Raw genomic sequence first — 17,508 nt, forward strand, 5'->3', positions numbered from 1 at the left:
GAGTATTCTGTCGGGTGATCAGGTTGATCACCAAACAAAAGCACATCCCTTATAATAGTCTCTGTGATGACGACCGACTTATTCTGAACTTTGGAGTGAATCGACACAACTCCATCTGCTCCTCGAGGATTGATTGAGGCATTATTCCAAAAGTCAGTGATCATCTTTCTGCAAATAACAGGGTTTTCTCGTAATGCGTGAGAAATCCTGCAAGTGTTGAGGCCGACAATCATAGACTTGAATTCCTTGTGGGCCAGTGGTGGATCAAACAAATGTCAAACTTTGTTATATGTGTCCACAAACTTTAACGGAGCCTGATCAACCATTACTGCACCAAACGAATCAGGTTTGTACGTGTAAGCTTGATCATAATTATATTTTAAGCATTTTAGGTCAAGTTTCAACACATGAGGGGCCAATGATGACAAAAACAAATTAAATGGAATACAAAGAAAAGTGATAATCACTAAAAATAGTTGTTTTCGGTCCACAAGAGTTTTCTGTCCACATTAGATTTCGGTCAAAGGGGGTTTTCGGTTAAACGCAAGTGTTCTCTGACAAGATTAACCGAGAATATGAGTTCTCGGTCAATTCCAGCGATTTCGGTCAACGAAAGTCAACCGAGAACATGAGTTCTCGGTCAAGGCTAGAAGATCTCGGTCAACGAAAGTCAACCGAGAGCTCATTGACAGCGGAGGACAGAGAACCCTTAAGGTTTCTTCTTGGAATATATGTCGTCTTCTCCAAGGCACCGAGATCTCCATTAATCCTGCAACAAATCCCTTTAACTTCTAACAATTAACCCTAAAACAATCCAATACCTGCAACTCGATCAAGAGAACACCAAAAAACAATGAAGTGAGATTAGCTCTGTTAGATTTACGGCTTAGTGGTTTGAGATGAAGGTGTTTTTGAATGAATGAGCATAAAATCTGTGATAGATATCATTTATACCAAAAAGAAATAGGCCGAAAACCCACAAACAAACCCAACCCTTTGTTGCAGCCCAAATACTTTTAATCTCATACCTGACAATCCAGTCTAAAGCCCAAAGAAATATAAACCCATTGAAAGTAACCCAGTTAAGTTACATGTTTCGAGGCGAGTGATTTCGAGATAAAACAAAACAATAAAAACATAAAGAAAACAAGAATAGTAAAATGTTATGTTTCTAAGTTATAAAAATAAAATTAAAACAGAATTTACCTATCCAGTCTTTAGAAAATCAGCATATATTGGGATCAAATTTCAGCTATTTAAAAACGAACCACCTTTTTTATGAAAAGATCCGAACATGAGATCATATTGATTAAAGTACTTTCACAATGATTCATTTTCAGCATTATTGTGACATAGTGGAAAGGTTGATAGCAGGTAATTTTTCATGATTTTCATTGCATTAGTGATATGATTAGATTCGATTAGGCATAAGACTTACATGGACATCACTTGTGGACCTCTGATGCTCCTTATCTATTCTCAAGGCGTATTTGGCTTTCCCCATATCACCTCAATTTGACTCCAACCCTTTAGTACTTGATCAAAATAATTTTCTCTAGACAAAATGATTTTAAACTTTAAGGTTGAACGCTGGACTTACATGTCATCCGAACTTACAAGCCTTACATTCAGGGTGTTTAGGACTTACTTGAATGCCCCACCCCTGTAGTTCCCTGAGACCCCTTTAAGCTTTTCGAAAACAATTTTAATGATAAATTTATTAATTTATTTTTTTTAAATATGAAATATAATCTTTTTGGTGATCAAGATACTAACGGGCTCGTGTATGACTGGGTAATTGCTTTTCTGCCTATCATTCGGAGAGATGTATCTAGAGACATGCAAATATCATCAAAATGACTCTCCACAATAAATTTAGCAGATTTAGTTTATATCACTTCAACTTTTACGTATCATGAAAAGCTTCCACACACATCAATAACTAATCAAAAGCCCTTTTAGCCTAATAACTTCACACGTTAGGCACTCAAAATCAATTTATCTATCATTTCTCAAAGGTTGGATCAATTTTCATTTTAAAAGAAACTTTAAGCTATCTGAAGAGCTTTTAGCTGAATAATAATATCATTTCCCGAAAGGCAGTTTGAGACTCGATCACCCCGGTCACTCTTAGGTTTCAGGTAAATGGCTACCCCGTATGTCCACAAGTGGTTCACAGGACCAAACACATATGAAAATACATGTCCTCCCAACTTAGAGTTACCGACATAATTTTAAGTGAAAGAATTCAAAAACACAAAATATATCACAATCGCCCCAGATGCTTTCAGTCTTTAGACAAATGGCTATCCTCTGTGACTCTACAAGTAGATCACCGGACCAAACATATACAAGTATATGTTCTTCAAACTTAAGCAACCGACATAATTTTAAGCGAAAATGAAACTTACACACAAAGGTTTTTTTTTTTTTTTGAAATATGCTTTTTGATTTTTCTCCCCCTAAAATTGTACAAATTAAAAAGATATGTACGATTTTACACTCAAAAAGAAAACTCAATCTTCGAAACGAAGCATTTTAAGAAAACTCACAAGCACATTAAATTTGGCTTTTCCGACCGGTTTTGTAAACAAGTCCGCCACATTATTATCAGTATGAACTTGTTCAATGTGAATCAATTTTCGGTCATAACAGTCACGAATAAAATGAATTTTAATATCTATGTGCTTAGTTTTAGAATGATGAACTGGATTTTTAACAATTGCAATGGCAGCATCATTATCACAAAAGATGGGAGTATCAAGAAATTTCAAACCGTAATCCAGCAGTTGATTTTGCATCCAGATAACCTGAGAGCAGCAGGCTGATGCAGCAACATACTCCGCTTCAGCGGTCGAGGTGGACACCGTCTGTTGTTTCTTACACTGCCATGAAATGAGGCGATCTCCTAAGAACTGGCATCCGGCAGATGTAGATTTCCTGTCAATGTCATCTCCACCATAATTACTATCAGCAAAGGCATAAAGATCAAATTCTGATTATTTGGGATACCAAAGACCTAACTTCGGTTGTCCCTTCAGATATCTAAAAATACGTTTGACAGCAATTAAATGAGAGAGTTTAGGATTAGCCTGAAAACGAGCACATTGACAAACTGCAAACATGATATCGGGTCGGCTAGCGGTGAGGTACATTAGAGACCCGATCATTGATCGATAGTATGTTTGATCTACGGGACTCCCTTCCGGATCAGATGACAATAAAGGCCTTTCTGCCATGGGAGTGTTAGCACTCTTGGAGTCTTGAAACTCAAACTTTGCGAGCATATCCTCAACATACTTCCCTTGATGTAGTAAAATTCCGGCCGAGCTTTGGCGAACCTGTAATCCCAGAAATGTTGTCATTTCCCCTAGCGAACTCATCTCAAATCGTTTCTTCATTACTTCTTCAAACTCCGCACACAACTCAGCACTGGTGGATCCGAAGATAATGTCGTCTACATAGATCTGGACTAAGATCAATTATTTTCCGACAGTTTTGCGGAACAGGGGTTGATCAATGGTTCCTCGCTTGTAGCCGTGATCTAGAAGATGTGCTGTCAATGTAGCATACCATGCTCGAGGAGCCTGATGAAGCCCATACAATGCCTTGTCTAACTTGTAAACATGATTTGGCTTCTTGGAATCAGTAAAACCCGGTGGTTGTTCCACATATATCTCTTCCTTGACCTCACCATACAGAAATGCAGTCTTAACGTCCATTTGATACACTGTGAACCCCATAAATGAAGCGTAGGCCAAAAAGATTCTTATGGCTTCAAGTCTGCCACTGGAGCATAAACCTCAGTGTAATCCAACCCTTCAACTTGACGAAACCCACGAACTACCAATCGAGCCTTGTTTCGAACAATAACCCCGGTGTCATCTTGCTTGTTTCGGAACACCCGTCTTGTATCAAGTGCTTTCTTTCCCTCTGGTAACTCAACCAATCTCCAAACTTTCAACTTATCAAACTGATTTAACTCTTCATGCATAGCGTCTACCCAACTGGGTTCCTAGAGGGCCATGTCCACAGTCTTTGGCTCTATCTGAGATATGAAACAGGAAAACAAACAACTGTTTATATTTCCAGTATGACTTCTGGTTGACACGCCCGTTTCAAGAGGACCTATGACATTCTCAATTGGATGATCTTTCTGAATTCTTGAAGGAAGTAATTTATCGGAAACATCACTAGTAGAATTCAGGTTTGATAAATTCACGTCAATGTCAGCAAATGGGGTTCTTCCATCCGGAGGTAGCTGTACTATGAGAGTACGAAGTGCTGGCGACATATTAATTTGGAATAACATCGGGAAATAGTGTGCTCCCGAAAATCTGACGAATAGGACCCTCCCCCTCAACTGTCGCGGAATCTTCAGACGGACTTTGCGAATATTCATTTTCTGGAACTGCTTCCGGCTGAGAACCAGATGCTGGTTTGTTGACATTTACTGGTTCAAGGACATCATCATCCAAGAGTGGAGAGATATGGGATACTGCATGTGAGTCATCTTTCTCAGCATCCACTGTAGTGCTGCCGGAAGGTTCTGTGTTGTTGACCGGAAACACATTGAACGGTTTGAAGAGTTCATTATAATCGAATAACCAGTCCGGACCAACATGAGCATCAGTCTCGTTTTCTTCCAACCAACGAACATCATACGATTCTAGAATCTGTTTGGTAAACTTGTTGTAGACCCTGTAAGCAGTATGGCCCGTATAACCAACAAAGTAGCAATCATCAGCTTTGGCCCCAAACTTCGGAGTAGACTCGAGGTTCAGTAGAGTGCATGGGCAACCAAAAGCCTTGAAGTGCGTGACAGTAGGCTTATGTCCATAGACAATCTCATAAGGAGTCTTCATTTGTGATTTGTTTATTATCACCCGATTCTGAACATAACAGGCTGTATTAATAGCTTATGCCCAAAAAAATAATGGCAGCTTAGAGTCACACAGCATGGTCCTTGCCGCCTCGATAAGAGTCCTATTTCTCCTTTCAGCCACACCATTCTGTTGTGGAGTCCGAGCTAAACTGTACTGACGAAACACTCCCCTCTCAGAACAAAAATGATTTAAGGATGCATTCTTGAATTCCGTACCATTGTCATAACGAATTCCTTTCAGCTTCAAATCCAACTGATTTTCCATAAACACCACGAATCTTTTGATCAGCTCTGCAGTTTCACTCTTATTGGACAAGAAAAACACCCAAGTAAAACGTGAGTAATCATCAATGATAACCAAAAATAAGAACTGCGAGAAAGACTTAAAACGTGAACCGGACCAAAAAGATCCATATGCAATAGCTGAAGAACTGAGGAGATGGTGTTGATCAGTTTTGGCTTGTGAGATTTACGATGATGCTTGCCCAGAGCACAAGCCACACACTTTTCAATGGTAACAAAATCCTTAACGGGTAATCCACGTACCAAATCATTTTTAGCAAGTCGGTTTAGATTTTTCACATTTGCATGACCAAGACGACGATGCCAAAGCATTGCATTATGTTCAGACACTTTTGAGAACAAACAGGTTATTTCATCATGAACATTTTTGTTCATGTCGATCATATAAGCATTATCTTTTCGTTGTGATCGAACAAGAATCCAGTCTTCTGGTATAATGATACCAGGTTTTAGAACCAAACATTCTTTCTTAGTGAAGTGAGTTAAGAACCCTTTGTCACAGATCTGTGACACACTCAATAAACTGTGCTTCAGTTCTGGAACAAAATTTACGTTTTCAAATTTTAAAACACCGTTACTTACAGTACCCTTCTGTGTGATGTTTCCCTTTTCTCCACCCGCAAAGGACACATACCCACCGTTAAAAGTTTGAATGTCGTGTAGCTGGGAAATGTCTCCTGTCATGTAGCTGGGAAGGCCTGCCACCTGCCTGTTGAGTTAGAGCACTGTGCTTCTTGGGCCCTACAGAGGGTCAACTTTGATATGTCTGCCGCAGAGAGCACTCGTTTCCACCAGTTGAACGAGTTAGAGGAGCTGAGAGATCACGCTTACGCGCAGTCATTTAGGTATAAGGAGCGGACGAAGGAACTGCACGATAGGAAGTTGAAGGGTAGCAAGCAGTTCAAGTGTGGGGATTTGGTTTTATTGTATAACTCCCGGTTGAGGTTATTCCCGGGAAAGTTGAGATCCCGATGGTCGGGACAGTTCACGGTCACCGAGGTCTTCCCGTACGGCACTGTCGAGATAGAGGATAAAGGCGGGAAGTTTAAGGTGAACGGTCATAGACTGAAGCACTACATAGGAGAGCCGGTGACTGACCAAACGTTCGAGGTATTCTACCTTGACGCGCTCTCCGAGACTTAGACGCGATGGATGCACACTCGGGAGACTGCCCGAGTTGTAGAGTTTGTATTTATGTATTTGTGTGATGCTATCTGTTTTCTTTGTTTTTTCTATTCCAGTTTGTTCCAAGATGAAACCGCTCGTACTCAATCTCCATTCGAGTTGGTTGATTTAAGGAGTAACCTATATTTATATAAAAAAAAACAAAAACACAAAAATATGTTTATTTCTTTATGTTTTTGTTTTCCGTATTGTACGCCGCTACATGCGAGCGAGTTTGAGTTTTGCATGTTACATTATGCGCATAGTAGCTATGGTGGCGTTTTGGAACAGGTTCTCCCGAGGTTGCAGCCGCGAATAAAATGCTATACGGTCGTTTGGATACTACTCAGCAGTTGAGGATTCTGCACACAAACCAGAGGAGTAACCCATTCTTTGTTTTTACTCTTGTTACTTTATTTTTATTTTCTGGTTTATTTTTTTTATTTTATTTCTTTTCCTTATACTCATCGAGGACGATTTCGTTCTAAGTGTGGAGATGGGGTTTATTTTACTTAGTTGTAGGAAAATTTTTGAAAAAAAAAATTTAAAAATTAGTCCCTTGAAATTTGTTTTCTCTACGTTAAACAGGAGATGATATTATTACCGAGTAGTGGTTATTTTATAAATTCTTGGTGGGCTCAAAAATATATATATAATAAATAAGAACAGTGCCCATTAGACCTGCACGTAATGTATGGTAACCGAACGGTTTAGACTCAGTAATCGTGTGTCGGTAGGCTCAGCCTTTGAGAATGAAATGGCGGTTTGGTTGTCGACCTAATTGAACTTCTTAAATGGCCTGACTATAGTGGGAAACATCTTAGGGGTTTTGTTTGCTTAACTAATCTCGTGACAAGACTGGAATGAAAAGCCGGGTCATACTCAAGCCTCGAGTCACATGATCGTCTGTATATATTAGTTGTTTTATCTTTTGTATTTGTTTTCTGTTCATGCAAAAGCCATGTAATATGAGTAAAAAAAGAATAATAATAATTTGCAAAAAGCCAAAAGGCAGAAAAAGAAATAAAAGAGATGCATTTGAAATTGCGTGCACTTGAAAGAGAGCTAGAGTTTATAGTTTGTATATGAGTCGAAATGATTAATCATGTGGCAAAAGGTTTAAGTCAAGTTGGGGTGGCTCGGCCCGGTAAAACCATAATGGAATTGGTTAAGTTGCAGCAAGGCTTTTAGGTGTGGGTTCCACTTAGTCATACAAATTAATAGATTCGTCACACCTTATTTGCCTCGGTAAGTATTAGGGGCATGGGTTTAAAGTGGACAGCAATACCGGCAATCGACCTGATCTAGCTTATTAGGTGAAAATTGGAAGGGGTAACGGGTCACTTGTTCTAATATTTTAAAAAGAAGAAAAAAATATATATATTAATAATAATAATAAATAAATAAATAAAACCAAGAGTTGTCGGTTAAAACTCGGATATGATCCTGTGTAGTATTCTTTTTCAGGGACGAAAAAGTCTTAAGTGTGGGGATATTTGATGTGTTGTAAAACACACGTATTTTTCGCACGTTTTATCTACGTATTATATTATATTTTATATGTTTTAACTCGTTTTAGATAGGTTTTACATACATTTATTAATCTTGTAGGTTTTGGGTGAAAGAAAGAAGAAAACCGGAACTTTTCGAGCATTCTACCAGCCTTTTTACGCATACAAGTTCAAGACAAAGCTCAAGGCCCGGCCCGTATGCATCATGGAGGCCCAAGACCCTATTATATTATAAGATATAAAAAAATAAAAAACCCTAAGGAGCTGGCCTAAGTTCCGATCGCAGCAGGGGGTTCAAGGAAAAGAAGAGAAAAAGGTTTTGTGGAGCTAGGGTTTGGACTTGTGGCGGCTAGGGAAGGAAGAACAAGCAAAAACCATGCCTCGGGAAGGTTTTACATCAGTTTTACAACAGCAAAGAACACCCAGATACCATCTCATATCCTTTCTTTCAACTATTGTTCATCAATCTTTCTTATACTTGTTGAATTGTTAACTAGTTTTGCAATTGCTTTAAGGATTGAGTTGTTATTCGTTAGTATTGATTGTTGGATGATTATTATGATGATTGGTATGAGTTTAATGATGATTTTGTTAAGTGTTTGCTGCTGTCCAAAAAATATGCTCGGCTAATCTTGTTAGTTCTACCTAGGAATGATGATTCTTGTTAGGTTTTGATGAGCTTGTTGGATTGTTTGATTGATAGACTTGAATTGCTATTGTAAATTTTGATTTAGACATGAAATAGGTTGTGTTTAAGGGCTGGAAATTTTAGTGATTCATTGCATAAACCCCGTGTGTTGATTGATTAGTTTTGTATTGATTGATCGGTGCATTGTTTGATTCTAGACTTTGTGTTTAGGGTTTGTTTGCGGTAGGAAAAACCATAGGGTTTTGTTGCGGGATTAATTGGATTAAGTACAGCGGTTAAACACCTTCCTTGAGACCGATTGGTGATAGGAAGTTAGGGTTGTCTCATTGCCTTTGCATGCTAGAATAAGGATTGCGCGAGAGCGAGTTCGTTTCTTGTCAGGTTTAGGTGTTTGAGCGACTAGTTGATCTATTTTGGTTTAAGTTGAATTGTTCCTCTATCCTTGGTTGTTTAGTATTCATTGCCATTAGGGTCGAGTGTTGGTGAGACCGAGAGGTGATCTAGCATTATAACACGTTAGCAATTATTTCCCGGTTTGGTCGTTGTAGCCGATTTTGAGTAGTTAGGGTTTGTTGTGTGAGACCGAGAGGTAATCCAGTGAGCCCGAGTGATCCTTAGTCGTGTCATCTTTAGCGACCGGTGTCTATATATCATTCAATCCATTAGCTTGTTAGGCCTACAATTTGATTCAGACCTAGGTAGACGTTTTTCTCCATCCTAAGTTAACACAGTTAGTTCCCCGTTAAGTTTTATATTTTTGGTAAGTTTTGTCAGTCAGTCTAGTTAGTTCAGTTAAGTATTTAAAAATCAAAAATCAATATAATTATTATTCTAAGGTAGGTCTTGTCTAGGGTTAGTGATCTTTAGCGTTCTGACGTGTCCACGTGTTCGATACTCGGACTTCCTAAGTCTATACTACTTGCGATCGGTACACTTGCCGGTTGTGTGTGGTTTTAGGATTTTCGTTTTTAAAGCTTAGTTGTGAGGGTCATTATTATAGGGTTATTAGACACACATTAATATTCCTCTGATAAAATCCATAATATGGAACATATGGACGATGTGGATAATTTCTAGCAATATGACCGGGAGTGCCACAGTTAAAACATGTTTGTCATTTTATGTAAAAATCATTTTGGGCAACTCCTTGTCTGGACTGGTTGTGTGAACCAGTTTGTTTACAATCGCGAGAGCCATGTTTCACATTGTGAAATTTATCACCTTGTTTGTCATTAGAGCATCCCTCTTTAACAAATTTTGGTGGTAAATACTTGTTGAATTTTTTAGGTTTTTCAATTTTATTGGAAACTACATTATCAGAATTTAAAGTTTCAACTGAATCAACCACACAAGAATCGTCGCTCTTTAAAATAGAGCCCACACAAACAGTCGGAATAACAAAATTCAAAGCAGGTAGTTTTAAAGTAACATCAGAATTAAAGTCTTTATTAAATGAAACAGAAGCGTCATCATCCTCATCAGTCCAATCCTCAACAATTACTTTCTCTGCACATGAAGTAAACACGTTAGAATCGTTCACTCCTGAAGTGGATGCATTCACATGGTCAGATTTGGCATTCTTATCATGTATACCGTACTTCATGTTCTGTACCATTTCTTCCTGCTCTTTGGTGACAGGAAGTTGAACATAGTTGTCATTGTAAGGTGGGGGAACCTGGCTGTTCCCTAATCCCTCACCTTCCTTTTCCTTCCACTATAATTGATTATCAATCATTGAATTTACTACTTTACTGGAACCCTCGAATTTTTTAAAATCAAGTTCGGCTCTATCAAACTTAGCATTTAAGTTCAAAATTTTCAATTTGGAGGCTTCCAATTTAGCAGTTAATTCATTCCTGCTTGGCATCTAGATGGTGACAACACTTTATACTGAATTCAGACTTAAGCTTAGAGAGATCCTTTTTATATGCTTCTATTTTATCTAAGAAGGATTTTCCATTTTTCTTTAGTTTAAAGTTTTCTGATTTTACTCTTTTCATGTCTCTGATCAAGTTATCATTATGGAGTTTATATAAGTTGATTTTATCGACACAATCTAGATAACATGGTTGAAAGCTTACCTCAGATGATCTGGAGGGAGTGAACGCCATGAATACGAATTGAAGTTCCTTGACTTGCTCCTCAGCAACATTTTCCTCTTCAATGTCTTCAATATTAGCAAAATTGGCGGTCTGATTTCCAATGTTGAGAGCAGCCATCTGATCCCCCCAAGAGAACTGTTGAGCAATCAATCCCTTTTCATCATTTCCCGAACTCTCACCAACATCTCCCCTAGCATTACCCACTGGAACGAGCACCCTTTCTGTGTTTCCTTCTTTTGCTGGGTTGGTACATTCACGAGCAAAATGACCTGGCTCGTGACAGTTTAGCATCTCAGAGTATTCTTGTTAAAACCCATCTTCTGGTTGTTTGGCGTATTCCAATTGTTCATTCTCGTTCTCTTGGTGAACTTCTTGGCCCGAAACACTGCCATGGCGATTTGTCAAGCGATATCCATTTCTTCAACATCATCTGGATGGATTTGATCAAGCTCAGCAGCAACAACAGGTTGAACCAAATCTCCAGCCAGGAATGCATTGTAGCAGTTCATAAATCCCGCCATTAAAGCTATGTTCTCTTGAGTTTCCTTTGAGATGGAGGGAATCTGACTGGAAATCTGATTTGAATCAGCACCGGATAATTGAGGTTGACCACTTTGAGCAGGTTTAGTGAAGAAAACTGGAGTTGGTTGAGATGGGATGGAAGACGATTGGCTCTGAGTGGACTTAAACATCTGAAAGTTTCCTTGGGTTGGAGGTTGCTGACTGGCCTTGAACATAGAGAAACCATCTTGAGAAATAAGAGCACTATTGGAAGTAACGTTGTAACCAGCTGCACTGTAAGAGTTCGCATGATTTATTGCACGTTGCTGGTCGTCCATTTCACATGCCTTGATAGTAGCCATCATCTCAGAGATAGACATTCTGTTGAGATCTTTAGTCTTCTTGATAACCGCAACATTCATATCCCAGCTTTTGGGTGATGAGTTCACCAACTTGTTGTTTATTTCAGATGTTGCCAGATAAATGCTTGCGGATCTCATCTCAGTCACAAGAGCTATGAATCTTTGAAGTTGTGTCTCCAATGATTCTCCCAACACATGATTGAACATATTAAATTTTTGTCGCAACAAATCTTGGCGACTTCTCTTCATGTCTTCATTTCCTTCATACACCTCAATCAACGCCAATTGTAAGTCCCGAATCTAGATCACTACAATTATGATATCAACAATCTAGGTGTTGGTGCGGAATTCCAACACTAGATGATTCAAGAATACAAACACAATACCAAGAACTTGCTTCAAAACACATGTTAATATTAACGTCGGGTGCTTAAGCACTATTAATACAATACTCGTCTATGATAACCCTTAGACGGCCAAAATCTCCAGTGAACGAACAACCTAACCCTATACAATGCATTCTATATATATAGGGAACAAACCACTCAAGCCCAATACCTAACCAAAAGCCCACTGAGATCCAAATGGATCTCGGTTTACATACACAGCCCAAACAAAATAAACATACTAAGTACAAACCAAATAACTAGGCCCAACAATCTCCCCCTTGGTTTGTAGCTTGGTTCTCAATCATGCTCCATATAATCGATGTCAGCGTCTTTCAAACCACCTGCCGAATAAAATTTGCATCGGATAATAGACGCCACCATGCTTGTATATTCTTTTGCAGCCGGTTCAAAAATCGGGTCGGCAATTATCTGAAATGCACTAAGTGTCTTGATGTCTTTCTCTCCAAGCTTCAGCAGATATCATGGGTCAACAAATCTAAACTGCCCTTTGCCTTTCTGCAGACGAACAACCATGGTAGCAGTTTCACTATCATACATCCAGAATCTCATATTATCCAGAGTACCATCTGGAATAGCTTTAGGCACAGGAATACGAGTGACTTTCTTTGTAGCAGGCCACATGACGTTGACCATTGTCTTTCCTGTCTTCGGGTCCACGACCCCCTTTGCTTTCTTCAAGAACGAATCTGCAGTTGGCATCTTTGGAAAACCTTGATCAACTTAATTTCTCAGAAAGTTCCAGAAATCCCTACCACGTTTATCATTTGTTGGATTGTGGAATGGGGAGTTTATCAAATCACTGAGATCCACCTTAGTCCAAGAACCAAAATCTTTCATCTTATTATAGTACTCCGTGGTCCCGGACTTCCGTTTAACCCACCACATGTTCTTTTCAGCATCGAAACCCCAAGACACAACTCCAGAACGATCTCCATACTTATCCGAAAAACCTTTTTGAAGAGTAACAACGAATCTGTCTGGGTGATCGGATGATTCAACATTCTGATTGGAGTTTTTCATCACCGGCAGCTTCTTCTGAAGTCTATCCGACTTTTCTTTGGTGAGTGGAGGTTCAGATAGATACTGTTTCAGCGTCTCGGATTCATCTATACTTTCAGAATAACGAACAAAAGTGCTACCACCTTGATCAACGTTTGGCATCTTTGAAGTCACATCACTACTGCTCTTGAATTCATCTCCAAACTTCTAAACGAGTTTTTGTTGAAGGTCTAGATAAACAGCAGTTAACTCTCCCATGTTGAACTGAAGCTCTTTGATCTTGGAGTCCTTATCAGAGTTACTGGCTTCCAGTTCTTGAATATGCACATCTTTCACGACAGAATCTTGTTCAAGTTCAAAGACTCTACGTTGAAGAGCTTGCACATCAACGGGAGCATCTTCAAGCACCACTCCTTTGCCTTTATCTTGAAAATATCTTTCTTGCACAGCCAGAATCTGAGCAACCTTTTTGGAAACATTTGAGCTTGACTGACCCAGATTGGACGGGCCAGAAGATCCAGAAGCAGCATCAGTGTATGGCATAGTAGCCTCATCAGCGGATGGAATATCTCATATTGATTACATACAACTCCCACTGAACTCCAGATTATTCCCAACCAATGCCTTTATAGCTGGCAGCTACGTGACATCGGTTGATACTGATCAAAGAATAGCCTTTAGTAAACGAAAGTTCTAATATGTATCTCAAGTCTAAGGATATTAAATGAGTATACCAACATCAAAAACATCTTATGACTAAGATCATGAAGATGATTTGATGCGAGTTACATCCAATGCCATTCATAATGAGGTGTGTGAGTTTGGAAGTCAACTCCTTAAGTCCAATGTCAAAAAAGTCTTAATTCAGAGTCGTTCCCATGAGTCTGACCGACTACAGATAATTTAGAATACAATATTCATGGATTAAAGGTTTTAAAATCGAACATAGTTATATTATTCAAAAATTTCATTTAACCAGTAAATCAATAGAGAACTCAAAAGTATAATTGTTTAATGTCCAAGCATCCAAATACTAAATCAAAACAGACTACTAGCTATTCTAAGACCGATAGCATCTCTATGATGATCATGCTTGTCCTGAGTCATCGGTTTAGTGAACGGGTCAGCTAGGTTTTGATATGTGTCTACTTTTCTTATTATGATGTCTCCTCGTTTTAGTTTTTCCCGTATAAGGTAGAACTTCCTTAGAATGTGCTTGGCTCTGTGATGAGATTTGGGCTCTTTGGACTGAGCAATAGCACTTGTGTTATCACAGAACACCTTGATTGGTTTATGAATACTCGGAACCATATCGAGGTCAGTGATGAACTTCTTCATCCAAGCAGCCTCCTTAGCAGCATCTGATGCAGCTATGTATTCTGATTCGGTGGTAGAATTCGCCACCACACTCTGCTTGGAGCTTTTGCAGTAAATAGCTCCTCCATTGAGAGTGAATACAAATCCTGATTGTGAGCGAGAATCATCTCGGTCAGTCTGGAACCTAGGATCAGTGTAACGCCTTACAGTTATCCTTGGTCCTTTTTAGGTACCTTAGAATGTTCTTTACAGCAGTCCAATGGGCAATGCCAGGATTCTGTTGAAAACGACTAGTCATGCTCAACGCATACGAGACGTCAGGTCTGGTGCATAACATAGCATACATGATAGAACTTTCGCTGAAGCATATGGAATTTATTACATGTGCTTAGTTTCAATGTCCGTTACCGGAGATTGCGATTTGTTCAACAAGGTTCCTTTAGCCATGGGAAAAGCTCCTTTCTTGGAGTTATCCATTGAGAAGCGTGCCATTACCTTGTCTATGTATGTACTTTGACTTAGCCCTAGAAACTGCTTAGACCTATCTCCTTAGATCTTGATTCCAAGAATATAAGCAGCTTCACCAAGATCTTTCATTGTGAAACAAGATCCCAACCAGTGCTTAACTTTCTTAAGCATAGGAATGTTTGTTTCCAGTGATCAGTATATCATCCACAAGGCTCATCTTCATTTTTAATAAAACCAAACGCTTTGATTTTCTCAACAAAATGAAGATTCCAGCTGCGAGATGCCTGTTTAAGTCCATAAATGGACTTATTCATTTTGCACACCTTGTTAGGATATTTAGGATCGACAAAACCTTCAGGCTGAACCATATAGACATCTTCATAAAGGTGTCCATTAAGAAAAGCAGTTTTGACATCATTTGCCATATCTCGTAGTCATAATGCGCGGCTATGGCAAGTAATATCCTTATCGACTTTGTTATAGAAACGGGCGAGAAGGTTTCCTCATAGTCAGTACCCTGAGTTTGAGTAAAACCTTTCGCAACTAGCCGTGTTTATAAGTTTGTACATTTCCATGCATGTCGGTTTTCCTTTTGAAAATCCACTTGCCCCTACTCAACATTCGAGGGGTAACTCAACCAAGTTCCAGAATTGATTGTCATGCATAGATTGCATCTCGGCGTTCATGGCATCTTGCCATTTCTCAGATTCCGGATCTAAGATAGCAGATTTGTAATTAGCAAGTTCGTCACTTGACTCGGCTACTAAGAGGACTTCGGGACCATTTAGATACCATAGGCATTTAGAATTTGGTACGTGAGTCCTATTAATTCTGTGAACGCTTATGTTTATGTTTGATATATCAGCAGCAACAACTTGTTGATCAGACGTTCCAACTTCCTCAGCGGTTGTTTGTGGTTCTTGAATTTCTTCAAGATCGATAATATTATTTCAAGTTCCTCGATCAAGAATTTCCTTCTCGAGGAAGTGGCCCTTCCGTTTGATAGAAATCATATTTGTATCAGGATGGAAGAAATAATATCCGCTTTGGTTATAATATCCGACGAAAACAACTTTTAAGCCGCGAGGATCAAGCTTGTCATCAGAATCACTGGTGACATATGCATCACATCCCCATACTCTAAGGAAAGACAAACTGGGTTTACGCCCATGCCATATCTCATATGGGATTTTGCTTACTTTTTTAGTTGGAGCCAGATTGACAATGCGGGAGGCGGTCATAAGGGCAAAGATCCAAAGGGAGTGAGATAAGTCAGTTCTACACATCATCAATCGGACAATGTTTAGCAAGGTTCGATTTCTCCTCTTTCTCACGCCGTTATGTTGGGGTATGCCGGGTGTAGGGATCTGTGAAACAATTCCACACTCTTTTAGATGATTTATGAATTCTGAGCTGGGATACTCTCCACCTCGATCTACACATCATCAGTAGTGGCGGTGGTAGCGCGCGGTGGCAGCCGACGGACAGTAGCTGCAGCAGCAGCAGTGGCAGGGTGCTCGGGATAGCAGCGGCAGCGGCTAGGAGGCCGGCGGTTGGTGTGGGCTCCACAGACAGCATCAAGCAGCGGCTAGGGGCCGACGGCGGTGGTGGTGTGGAGTTCTTGGAAGAGATGATTACGTAAGTTAGATTATAATGATAGGTTAACTAGTTTATAAATAAACTAGTTAAGCTAATACGGGCCACCAAGCCCATCTCTTGTTTCCAAAAGCCCAGTCCATAATATCTCGTTAATTTATGTCATACCTGGTTAACTAACTTAAACAAGTTTCACGCTCGTTACCCACGGTGTAACTCTAACGGGTCAAAACTCGGTCAGCCGCGTTGACTTTACCAAACCGGTCCATAAATCCAACAATAATTACCTAACGATATCTCTTGAAGTAATTGGCTTGCATAGTTTATGGATATGACATGTATTATTTGGTACCACCGAGTCAAACAATGACTTAAACATCCTATATAAATCACCGTTATTTAACGAGCAAATGAATGGGCAGCCTTCATAAAACCACCTAAGTTTATGCATAATGGGGCGATATTGGGTTGGTTTTTAGGCGGTAACACCCCCCACCCTTCGGCGATATGTGGGGCGACAAAGGGGGGGCATAGATTTATCGCTGATTGGGTTAAAGAGAAAATATTAATTTATAAAATGGACCAATGACAACGGAGGGAGGGGTGATTTTTTGGCTACAACACCATTACACCCCTAAAATGAAAATAGCCCATCTGCTGACGTGGCACCACGTGTCAACCCACCCCCCCCCCCATTTTGTGGCCCTCCACTACACATAGTCTAAGAGCATTCTCGGCATGTCCATCATCCCTATCTCTTTAATTACACTAAAAATTACTACATTTTTCTCTCATGTTCAACTAAATAATATTTTTATACATTTATTATTACAGTTTTTTCTCTTATCTGCTCACAACTAATTCAACAGATATTAAAAAAATAAATTGGGGCAAACAATGTTTCCCCAAATTTATAAGAAATCACTAACTTTTATGATGCCGGAACGGAAGCATTCAAATGACTCATGACACTTTAGTTAATCAAATACCTATAAACTGAACCATAAGTTCTAAGAACAAAGTTCTTTATCAATAAACTTAATAAAAAACCTCCTTAAACAATAAACCCTAGACCCCATTATATAGTGGGGAATTTTAAGTCAAATAGGAAACTAAATACAATAATGTGACAACTTTGTAGAATAGTAACCAAGTTTCAACTTTGTTCCAATTAAGTAATTCATATTTTATTTTGTCTGTAGGCCGCTCAGCTTTCAGTTTTGTCTCAATTAAGTCACTTA

Source organism: Bidens hawaiensis, unplaced genomic scaffold (assembly GCF_021521415.1).
Source record: "Bidens hawaiensis isolate Kalapana, Puna unplaced genomic scaffold, B.hawaiensis_p1.1 tig00000055_1, whole genome shotgun sequence".
Classification (NCBI taxonomy): domain Eukaryota; kingdom Viridiplantae; phylum Streptophyta; class Magnoliopsida; order Asterales; family Asteraceae; genus Bidens; species Bidens hawaiensis.